Consider the following 9,764-nt stretch of genomic DNA (forward strand, 5'->3'; position numbering starts at 1 on the left):
AAAGATGACAATATGAATTAGAATATAAAATATTATTGATGTAATATAATGATATAATGTCATTAGGCAAGTTATGAAAGAAACAGAAAAAGTCATTATTTGTACTAGCAAATACTTAAGTTTTCCAGTAACAAAATAATTGCAAATCAAACAAGAGCAAATAGTTTCGTTCTTTGCAGATTTTTATAATAAAAAGCAATACTGAGAGGCACATGGGTGGCTCAGTCATTAAGTATCTGCCTTCCACTCGGGTCATGATCCCAGGGACCTGGGATTGAGCCTCAAGACAGGGCTCCTAGCTTGGCAGGAAACCTGCTTCTCCCTCCCACACTCCCCCTGCTTGTGTTCACTCTCTTGCTGTGTCTTTCACTGTCAAATAAATAAATAAAATCTTTAAAAAAAAGCAATACTGATAACCCATATTAATGAATGTAGTATGTTTGTGCAAATAGACACTTTTGTAGAGTGTACATAAAACATAAGTTTTATGGAGAAAAACTACATTCATATCCTTAGAAATTTTCTTATGCTTATACCTACTACTTTCCCTTGTAGGAAAATATACTAGGACAGTATTAAACAAGTGGAGAACATAAAATCAATAGTATTATTCTAACTACTGGAATTTCTGAGATGTAAGTTTTACCTCCCAGTTGCTGGGCTTTTTGAAAAACATCCATTTGGCATGTTTTATAAACTAGGCCATATTTTTAAATTCCGTACATTCAAAGATAAATGAAAGAAGCCTTTAATTTAGTGTGTGTGTGTGTGTGTGTGTGTGTGTGTGTGTGTGTGTGTGTGTGTGTAGGGGTTATATAATATAATATTCCTCCAGCTAATTTTCTTATATGTCTGCAATAAACACAGGTTTCTGTCTCCTAAAAGCTTGGGCAGGCAAGTGCAGAAGCAAGGGCAGAGGATGGATGTTTTCTCTTCATGTCCTAGGCAGAAGAGTTTGAGAGCAAAAACAATAGGATGTGTCATCCTTTTTCTCCACAGCTGCTGAAACTCCATCGCAAAAGAAGTTCTTTGTATTTCTCTTGACCATGAGAAGTATAGTGCAAATTGTTAATGTCTCTTTGCTTTCAAAACTGTCTTGGAAAGAAGAGTAACAAAGTGCTTTATATTTATATTTCATTTTGTACTTTATGTACTTTTTACATGCAGTTTTCTCTTTGTCGGTCACTTTTCCACTATAATTCATGGCTTATGATGTACATGAGAAGAAATCACCTCTGTTAATCTGCTAAGGCTAAAGGAGAAACAGTTTGAAACAGGATAAATGTTATTTCCCAGATCACAAACCACAAAGATAAAGGTTTCTTAACATGCAGGCTTTCTGATCACTACTTCAGTTTGGTTGTTTTGTTTGTTTACATTGTTTCCCAAATGATTTTCTTTAACTATCTCTTTGATCTTTTTCCCCCCCCCTAAGGAGGAGAAGCATCTTCAGATAAAATGAAAAAGGAAAGATAGAGACATTTTCAAATATATATTGGTTACAACTGAATGTATTGTGTAAGCCACTGTAACGTAATAAGTACTTATGTTGCTTAGAGAAGGCCACTGTAGCAATTATTAAAGGCAACATATGGCAGGGGCCTAAAAGCTCCAGGGTGACAAAAAAAATACGACTTCAGCTCATTATAAGTATTTTCTAAGATCCTCTTAATTGCTGTAGTAATGAAAATTTATCAATTTTTATGAAAATGCCAACTGATTTATTACAATGGAGTGAATACATACTTTGCATTATTAAGTTTTTTAAGTTGTTTTAAGTTTAACAAATTAAGTTGTTTTAAGTTTAAGTTGCATTATTTAAGTTTTTAAAAATGCACATTCCAAGGATACTTAAATGTCTTTCTCCATAGATCTATATTTGTATTTATATTATATCCACCTATTTCCATATATATATATATATATATATATATCCCTATATAGATAAAGAGGTAGTGCCTCACTCTGTGTGTGTGTGTGTGTGTGATTAAATAAATCTTAAGAGTTTAAATCTTTCTCTTACAAAGTTGCCATGTCTCATTTTTATTTTCAACACATTGTAACCTGTTCTGCAGTATTTTCTGATTAGTAATGTATACTGTGTAGTGTTGGCAATCTGTTGGTAAAGGGTAATAATTAGCATTAAGAAAATTTATTAATTCAGAGCAATAAGACAGCTCAGTTTTCCAGATCACATTGTACTACTGGTAACACCACTGTGATTAAAAGAAATGTTTGCGGGATTAAAATAGAAATGAAAATATAATAATATGTATTAACATTTTAATTCTGGGATCCCACACAATACGGAAAAAAAAACCCAACTTGCCAGAGAAATTGGATTTCTTTTAACTTTAAACCTCTCATGTTGTCATATATTTCAGGTTATTGGATACCCTTGAGAAAAGTTGTTTTAATACTATAATATTAAATGCATGACAACATAACCACTTGAAATTGGTTTTCAAGTTAGGGTTTAGTTTTTATTTGTTTAATCAATCCAAGGTTTATGAAACTCTCGAAGTCCTGTAAGTAGCTAGAAAACTCTTTTTAAAAAAGAAAAGACTTTCATATTGTAAGAAAAATGTTTTTCATACATTTAATAAAATGCGAACACTAATTCTTTGATTAATTATGGTTCAAAATGAATCAGATAAAAATGTAAAATGTTTTAAAATGTAGTAAAAATGTAATATCTTAACTGAAGCTGAATTTTATATTTTTAAACTCTCAGGTTTATCAGTAAACGTTCTGTACAGGAAGACAGCTTTAGGTTTGTTTGTTTGTTTTGTTAGCAGAAAATGGAAATGTTTATGAAATCAGAGATCATCTTTAGAAATAGGGAGTTTGAGGGGCGCCTGGGTGGCTCAGTGGGTTAAGCCTCTGCCTTCGGCTCAGGTCATGATCTCAGCGTCCTGGGATCGAGTCCCACATCCGGCTCTCTGCTCTGCAGGGAGCCTGCTTCCTCCTCTCTCTCTCTGCCTGCCTCTCTGCCTACTTGTGATCTCTGTCTGTCAAATAAATAAATAAAATCTTAAAAAAAAAAAAAGAAATAGGGAGTTTGAGAACATATTATCTTAGCTGTACCTCTGTATCTCTGAAAATTACAATCAAGAAGCCACTGCCACAACTGAAGGCCAACATCAACAAAATGGTGACCAGATACCCAGAATGCTAAGGCCAGCTTTCTCCACAGATTCTTGATATAAATGAAGCTTTGACTGGACAATGCACACTGAGTCTACTGTAGAAACTTCTAGCAATAATTTTCTCTACAAGGCTTTGTTCGAGAGAAGAAATGTCCACAGTATTTCAATCAGTTACCAGGATCACAAAAACCAAGCTAAGAATTTAAACAGAGGAAATTTAATGAAGACAATTTGTTTTCTCAGAAGCCAAAGGTGAATAGTGATCTCTTCCCCAACTCCCAAGATTAAAGACAAAGAAATATTCTTATTCTTATTAAGGAAAGATAAAGAGGAAATGTCACCAGAGTTTAGAGACCATAGTTATCCAGTAATCTGGTAGGCATTCCATTTTGGAGTGGGAGCAATGGTGAAGTTGTGTTAGTTGCTAGAGATAAAGCTGAGGCAGAGAGAAGGAGAAATGCTCTAGCTCTCCCTTCCTCATGCTACTGAATATTCTGACTTTGGCTCCCATAAACCAGAAATATGGAGAAGCCAGTGAAAATCTAGTTTCAAAATCCTGGCTGCCAATTTAATTGGTAGAGGACAATCCACATTATGAACCCAAATGAAAAGGGAGCTGGAAACTAGTTTCCAACTTTCCAGTCTATTCTTATAGAAAGGTCTACTAGACTACTGGAAAGACGCTTACTGCCAGTTCATCATACCCAAGGTAATCCATCTTAATATCTGTCCTTAAATTTCAAGACAGTAACATGTTTTTAGTTAACATGGGCAACTTTATCTCTTAAAATGGAAAGATTTTTGTCCCCTTACAAGATGGAAAGAACTTTCTAAATAGTTCCCCTTCCATATAATTCAACTTTTACGGTTTTTTGGAGACGCATTTTTGAGAAACAGTTTTTACTACTATTACAGTATAAGATTATTTGCAACAAAGATTTCTTGATGATAAGTGTTTATTGAGCCCTCATTAATGTGACTAATGTCCATATAAAAGAGATCTCAGGGAGGTGTCTTTTCCCTTCTGGTATATGATGACACATTCCACCAACAAACTAGGAAACTGACCCTCATTACACACCAAACTGGCCAGCACCTTGATCCTGGATTTAGCCTTCAGAATCATGAAATATGCATGTCTGTTATTTAAGTCCACCCAGTTTATGGTGTTTTGCCATAGCTTCCTGAACAGACTACGAAAAACAGTATGATGGTTCCTCAAAAATTAAACATAGAATTATTTTTTGTTTTTCTTATTCTTTATTATGTCATGTTAGTCACCATACAGTATATCATTAGTTCTTGATGTAGAGTTCAATGATTCATTAGTTTTTTTTTGTTTGTTTGTTTGTTTTTAAGAATTTATTTATTTATTTGACACACACAGAGATACCACAAGTAGGCAGAGAGGCAGGCAGAGAGAGGGGGAAGTAGGGTCCCCGCTGAGCAGAGAGCCTGATGTGAGGCTCGATCCAGGAACCTGAGATCATGACCTGAGCCGAAGGCAGAGGCTTAAACCACTGAGCCACCCAGGTGCCCCATGATTCATTAGTTTTATAACAACCAGTGCTCCATATAATACATTCCTCCTTAATACCCATCACCCAGCTCTCCCATCCCTCCACCCTCCTTCCTTCTAAAACCCACAGTTTGTTCCCCGGAGTCCACAATCTCTCATGGTTCTTCTCCCACTCTGATTTCTCCCCTTTCATTTTCCCTTCCTTCTCCTAATGTCCTCCATGCTATTCCTCATGTTCCACAAATATGTAACATATATTTATTTATATGACACAAAAAGAGAGGGAACACAAGTAGAGTAGCAGGCAGAGGGAGAGGGAGAAGCAGACTCCCCACTGAGCAGTGAGCCCAATGCAGGGCTAGATCCCAAGACCCCAGGGTCATGACCAGAGCCAAAGGCAGATACCGAAAGCAGGATCTTGACAGATATTAATACACTCTTATTCATAGCAGCATTATTTAAAATATACAAAAGATGGAAATAATCCACATGACTTATCCGTTCAAGAAATGAATAAACCAACATGTCGTATATACACACAATGGAATATTATTCAGCCTCAATAATGAAAGACATTCCTATATGTGCTAACTGGTTGGACCTTGGAGACATTTTGCTGAATAAAATAAGTCATTTACATATTTTATTTGAAGAACTGTTGATTCAAATCCTTTGTCCATTTTATGATTGGGTCATTTGTCTTCTTATTATTGAGTGGTAAGAATTCTTTACCTATATTTTTCTTGTATCACTTTTGCAGTTGGTGGCATACATTAGGAACTATAGCCTAATACAAGATCACAGATGTTTACTTCTATGCTTCCTTGTAGAATTTTTCATATTTAACTGTTACACTGAAGTATTTGATCTATTGTGAGTTCATTTTTGTGTATTGTGTGAAGTATGAGTCCACATTCATTATTTTGCATGTATATATCTAATCATCTAGCACCATTTGTTGAAAAAACTATTTTCCCCATTGAATTGTCTTGGCATCTCTGTCAAAAATCAGTTGGCCATAAATATAGTATATATCTCTTGACTCTTAGTTCTACTTCATGATCCATGTGTCTGTTCTTTGCCAGTGTAACACTACCTTTACAGTAGTCTTAGAATGTCAATTGAAATGTGAGTTCTCCAACTTTGTTCTTTTTTTTTTTTAAGACTGTTTTGGTTATTCTGGATCCTTTGAATTTCCACATAAACTTTAAGATCAATTTTCCAATTTCTGCAAAAACACTAGCAGGAATTACATGGAAATTGCATTGAATGTATACATTTGGGGAATATTGCCATTTTAACAATGTTAAGTCTTGAAACATGGGATGTTTTTGATCTTTAATTTCTCTCAGTATGCTTTGAAATTTTCAGTGTATAAATCTAGTGTTTCTTCTGTTAAAATTATTCTATTTATTAATTTTTTTATTGCTGTTATAAATTAAATTGTTTCCTTATTTGAGGTTCAGATCATTTATTGCTGGTGTATAAAAACGCAGTTGGTTTTTGTAAATTGATCTTGGATATTACCACAGTGATGAACACCATTAATAGTTCAGATAATTGTATGTGTGTGTGTGTGTGTGTGTGTGTGTGTGTGTGTGTATTCCTTTGGAGTTTCTATATCCAGGATTGGGTCACTTACCAATTAAAAATAGTTTTACTTCTTTCTTTATAATATGGGTGCATTTTACTTTTTTCTTACCTAATTGTCATGGCTAGAATCTTCAGTAAAATATTAAGTTGAAGTGGTAAAAATGGCTACCATTTTCTTGTTCCTGATTTTAAGAGGATACATTCATTTTTCTTCATTGAATATCCTGTTAGTTGTGGATGTTTTACTCTCAGAGGATTCCCATGTATTTCTAGTTGTTAAATAGTTTTATCACGAAAAGGTGTAACTTTTCAAATACTTTCCTCCATCTGTTGAGACGAACATGTAGCTTTTATCATGTATTCTATTCATATACAGGATTATGTTGATTGATTTTTTTATCTTAAATCTACCTTATATTTCTGGGATATACTCTACTTAATGATGGTGTACAATCCTTTTCATACTTTGTTGAATTCAGTCTGTCAGCATTTGACTGATGATATTCTGCATTTATAATCATAAGGGCTATTGCTCTGTAGTTTCTTGTAATATTTTTTCAAGGCACGTTTAATTGAATATCAAGAGTGCAATACAGGGGTGCCTGGGTGGCTAGGTTGGGTAAGCATCTGCTTTTGACTCAGGTCCTGGGATTGATCCCTGTGCGGTTTGGTTCCCTGCTCAGTGGGGAGTCTGCTTCTCCCACTGTCCCTCCCCTTGCTCACGCTCTATCTCTCCCTCTCAAATATGTATATATATACATACATATATATAAATATGTATATATATACATATATATAAATATAAATATGTATATATACATATATATAAAAATATGTATATATATACATATACATATATATATGTGTATATATATATATATATATATATATATATATATATATACATATATAAAAGAGTGCAATACAAGGGTGCTTGGGTGGCACCGTTGGTTAAATGACTGCCTTCAGCTCAGGTCACAATCCCCGAGTTCCAGGACTGAGTCCCACATCAGGCCCCCAGCTCCGTGGGGAGTCTACTTCTCCCTCTGACCTTCTCTCCTCCCATGCTTTCTCTCACTCTCTCTCTCAAATAAATAAAATCTTAAAAAAAAAAAAAGAAGAGTGCAATACAGAAGGCCCAAATACAATGAAGGAAACACATTCTCCCGTTAATACCAACAACAATGCTCTTTCAAAATGTGCCTACTGAATGGAATGGGAACTTAATTTCACTACTGAATAAAAAAATGCAGCGAGATTCATCACAACCAATATCCTTATATAGTCTAGTAGTGAAATGAGTGTTTATAATGTTTCCAAAAGTTTCAACCTGAAGGTTTGATACCATACCGTATGTCCTTGATAAGATCATCTACAGCCTTGATAAGATCATTCGAAGAACAGACCACTGATTAAAACCACACGGATTTAAGGCTCAGTAAAGTTATATAAAGCCTCAAATTAAATGGCTAAATATATGAACTATTTACACTAACATCTATTATTTGACTCATGACTATTAAATTGATTCTTAGCAAATAAACATTTCTAAGGCAAAAATTCATCTCATTTGAGTTTTGACCGAGAAGTTCAACAAAAGACTGGCAACACTGATATATAGTGTCTCTAAGTCACTACACTCAAGGTTAAGAGTGATGCGAATCCCATTTTTACATTTTACTGGAATTTTACCTGTTCAGTTCATGATGTTAAATCTCTAGGTTTTCATTCCTCCAAACTGAAGGCACAGTGTGCCACAGACTTGAGGTTTCCCTTTCTCCCTCTGTTTTCCTCAAACAGAAACATTTCTCGAGTGTCTACAAGTTTTAGAACAGAAATTTTTCAGAGTTGGCCACGTTTTTGGAATAGTCCCCTGCCATCAGGCCTCAGAAGTAAGGTGGAGGGGAGAGAAAAAAGCTAAAACAGAAGTTTCATTTGGTAAGTTTTACATTAACCATTACAAGCTGGATAGTATAAAAATGAGGCTTTTTTGGGCTCAAAAAGTCTGAGTTTGGGGTACTTGGGTGATCACTGGATTAAGTGTCTGCCTTCGGATCATGTCATGATCCTAGGTTCTCGGGATTGAGCCCCACATCGGGCTCTCTACTCTGCAGGGATCCTGCTTCCCCCTCTCTCTCTGCCTGCCTCTCTGTCTGCTTGTGATCTCTCTCTCTCTCTCTGTGAAGTAAATAAAATATCTGGAAAAAAATTTTAAAATAAAAAAAAAAAAATCTGAGTTTTAGTGTGGAAACCAGTCTGTGGCTGTTCCAAGTTTTCTCCTACTGGAACTATCAGGGAAGTCTTAAATGGGGAATAAGATTTGTTTACCTGTCAGGTGGAAACATCCAGGCACTCAATTCATTTGGGGCTTGTTCCAGTTTGTCTTTAGCCTATTATAGTTCATCTTTCATTTTTAGGAAAAAACAAGTTGATCACTGGGTCTACCATTGTTAATCTCAGTTGGGCAACACTAGGCTGCTGGACTTGCTTGAGGTACTTAATTTGATTGACACACTCTTTCATCTCTTGCTCCGTGGTTGCTAATGGCATTACAAGGATGTTTTCCCTTTAAGCAGAATCTTGTTGCTTTAGTGTTTCTTCAGACCCCTTTAAGCCAGTCACCTCATTCGAATTGGATATATGCGTCATGTTGTTTCCATCTTTGAAAAACTCATCATGTGCTGCAACTTTGAAGTCTGTTTTATTCAGTGGAAACTTTTGGGAAGAGGCTTCTCTTTGGTCATTTTGAAACCTTTTCAGAGGGAGGCCACCACCCACTCCCATAGGCGAAGACCACACAGCTGGATCACTGACCTGGCCTCCAGAGCAGGCCACTGCCACCCAACACTCCTCCTCTTCCTACTACCACAACCCTGCACTCTCCTTTATTTGTGGTCTCACTGCCGCAAAATGATGCTTGTACTTTTCTTGTAATATGTTTTTCTGATTTTCATATCATAGTAATAGTGACCACATAGAATAAGTTGAGAAGTGTAATCTACTTTTTGGAAGAGTTTGTGAAGGATTCTTATTAAGTCTTTCAAAAAATGTTTGGAGGAATTTATTAGTGAAGTCATTTGGGCCTGGACTTCTTTTTCTCTCTCTACCTCTCCTCTTTGGTTCTTTCTCTCTCTCTTTTTCTAGTTGAAACTCTTTGGTTTTTATAGATCTATTCAGATTATTTAGAGAAAGAAGGGGGGGTTGAATTGCTCCAAATTAAAGCATTATAGACTGCTATCTTAATGAAGATTAATAATTTCTCTTGGATAACTGATTTTTATTTTGTTTTGTGGCTTTAGCTAAATACAAGATTTCTGGGGCACTGTTAAGTGGCTGCCTTCAGCTCAGGTAATGATCCCAGGGTCCTGGGATCGAGCCCCACATGGGGCTCCCTGCTCGGCTGAAAGTCTGCTTCTCTCTCTCCCACTACCTCTGCTTGTGTTCCTCTCTCACTGTGTCTCTCTCTGTCAAATAAATAAAACCTTTTTTTTTTTTTAAATACA

The 9,764-nt window shown here is 35.6% G+C and overlaps 1 pseudogene; it reads right to left on the bottom strand.

Annotated features, from left to right (window-relative positions):
* Positions 1-8,087: 8,087 nt before the first annotated feature.
* Positions 8,088-9,005, bottom strand: LOC123938211 (annotated as a pseudogene).
* Between the last annotated feature and the right edge of the window lie 759 nt (positions 9,006-9,764).

Source organism: Meles meles, chromosome 1 (genome assembly GCF_922984935.1).
Source record: "Meles meles chromosome 1, mMelMel3.1 paternal haplotype, whole genome shotgun sequence".
NCBI lineage: Eukaryota > Metazoa > Chordata > Mammalia > Carnivora > Mustelidae > Meles > Meles meles.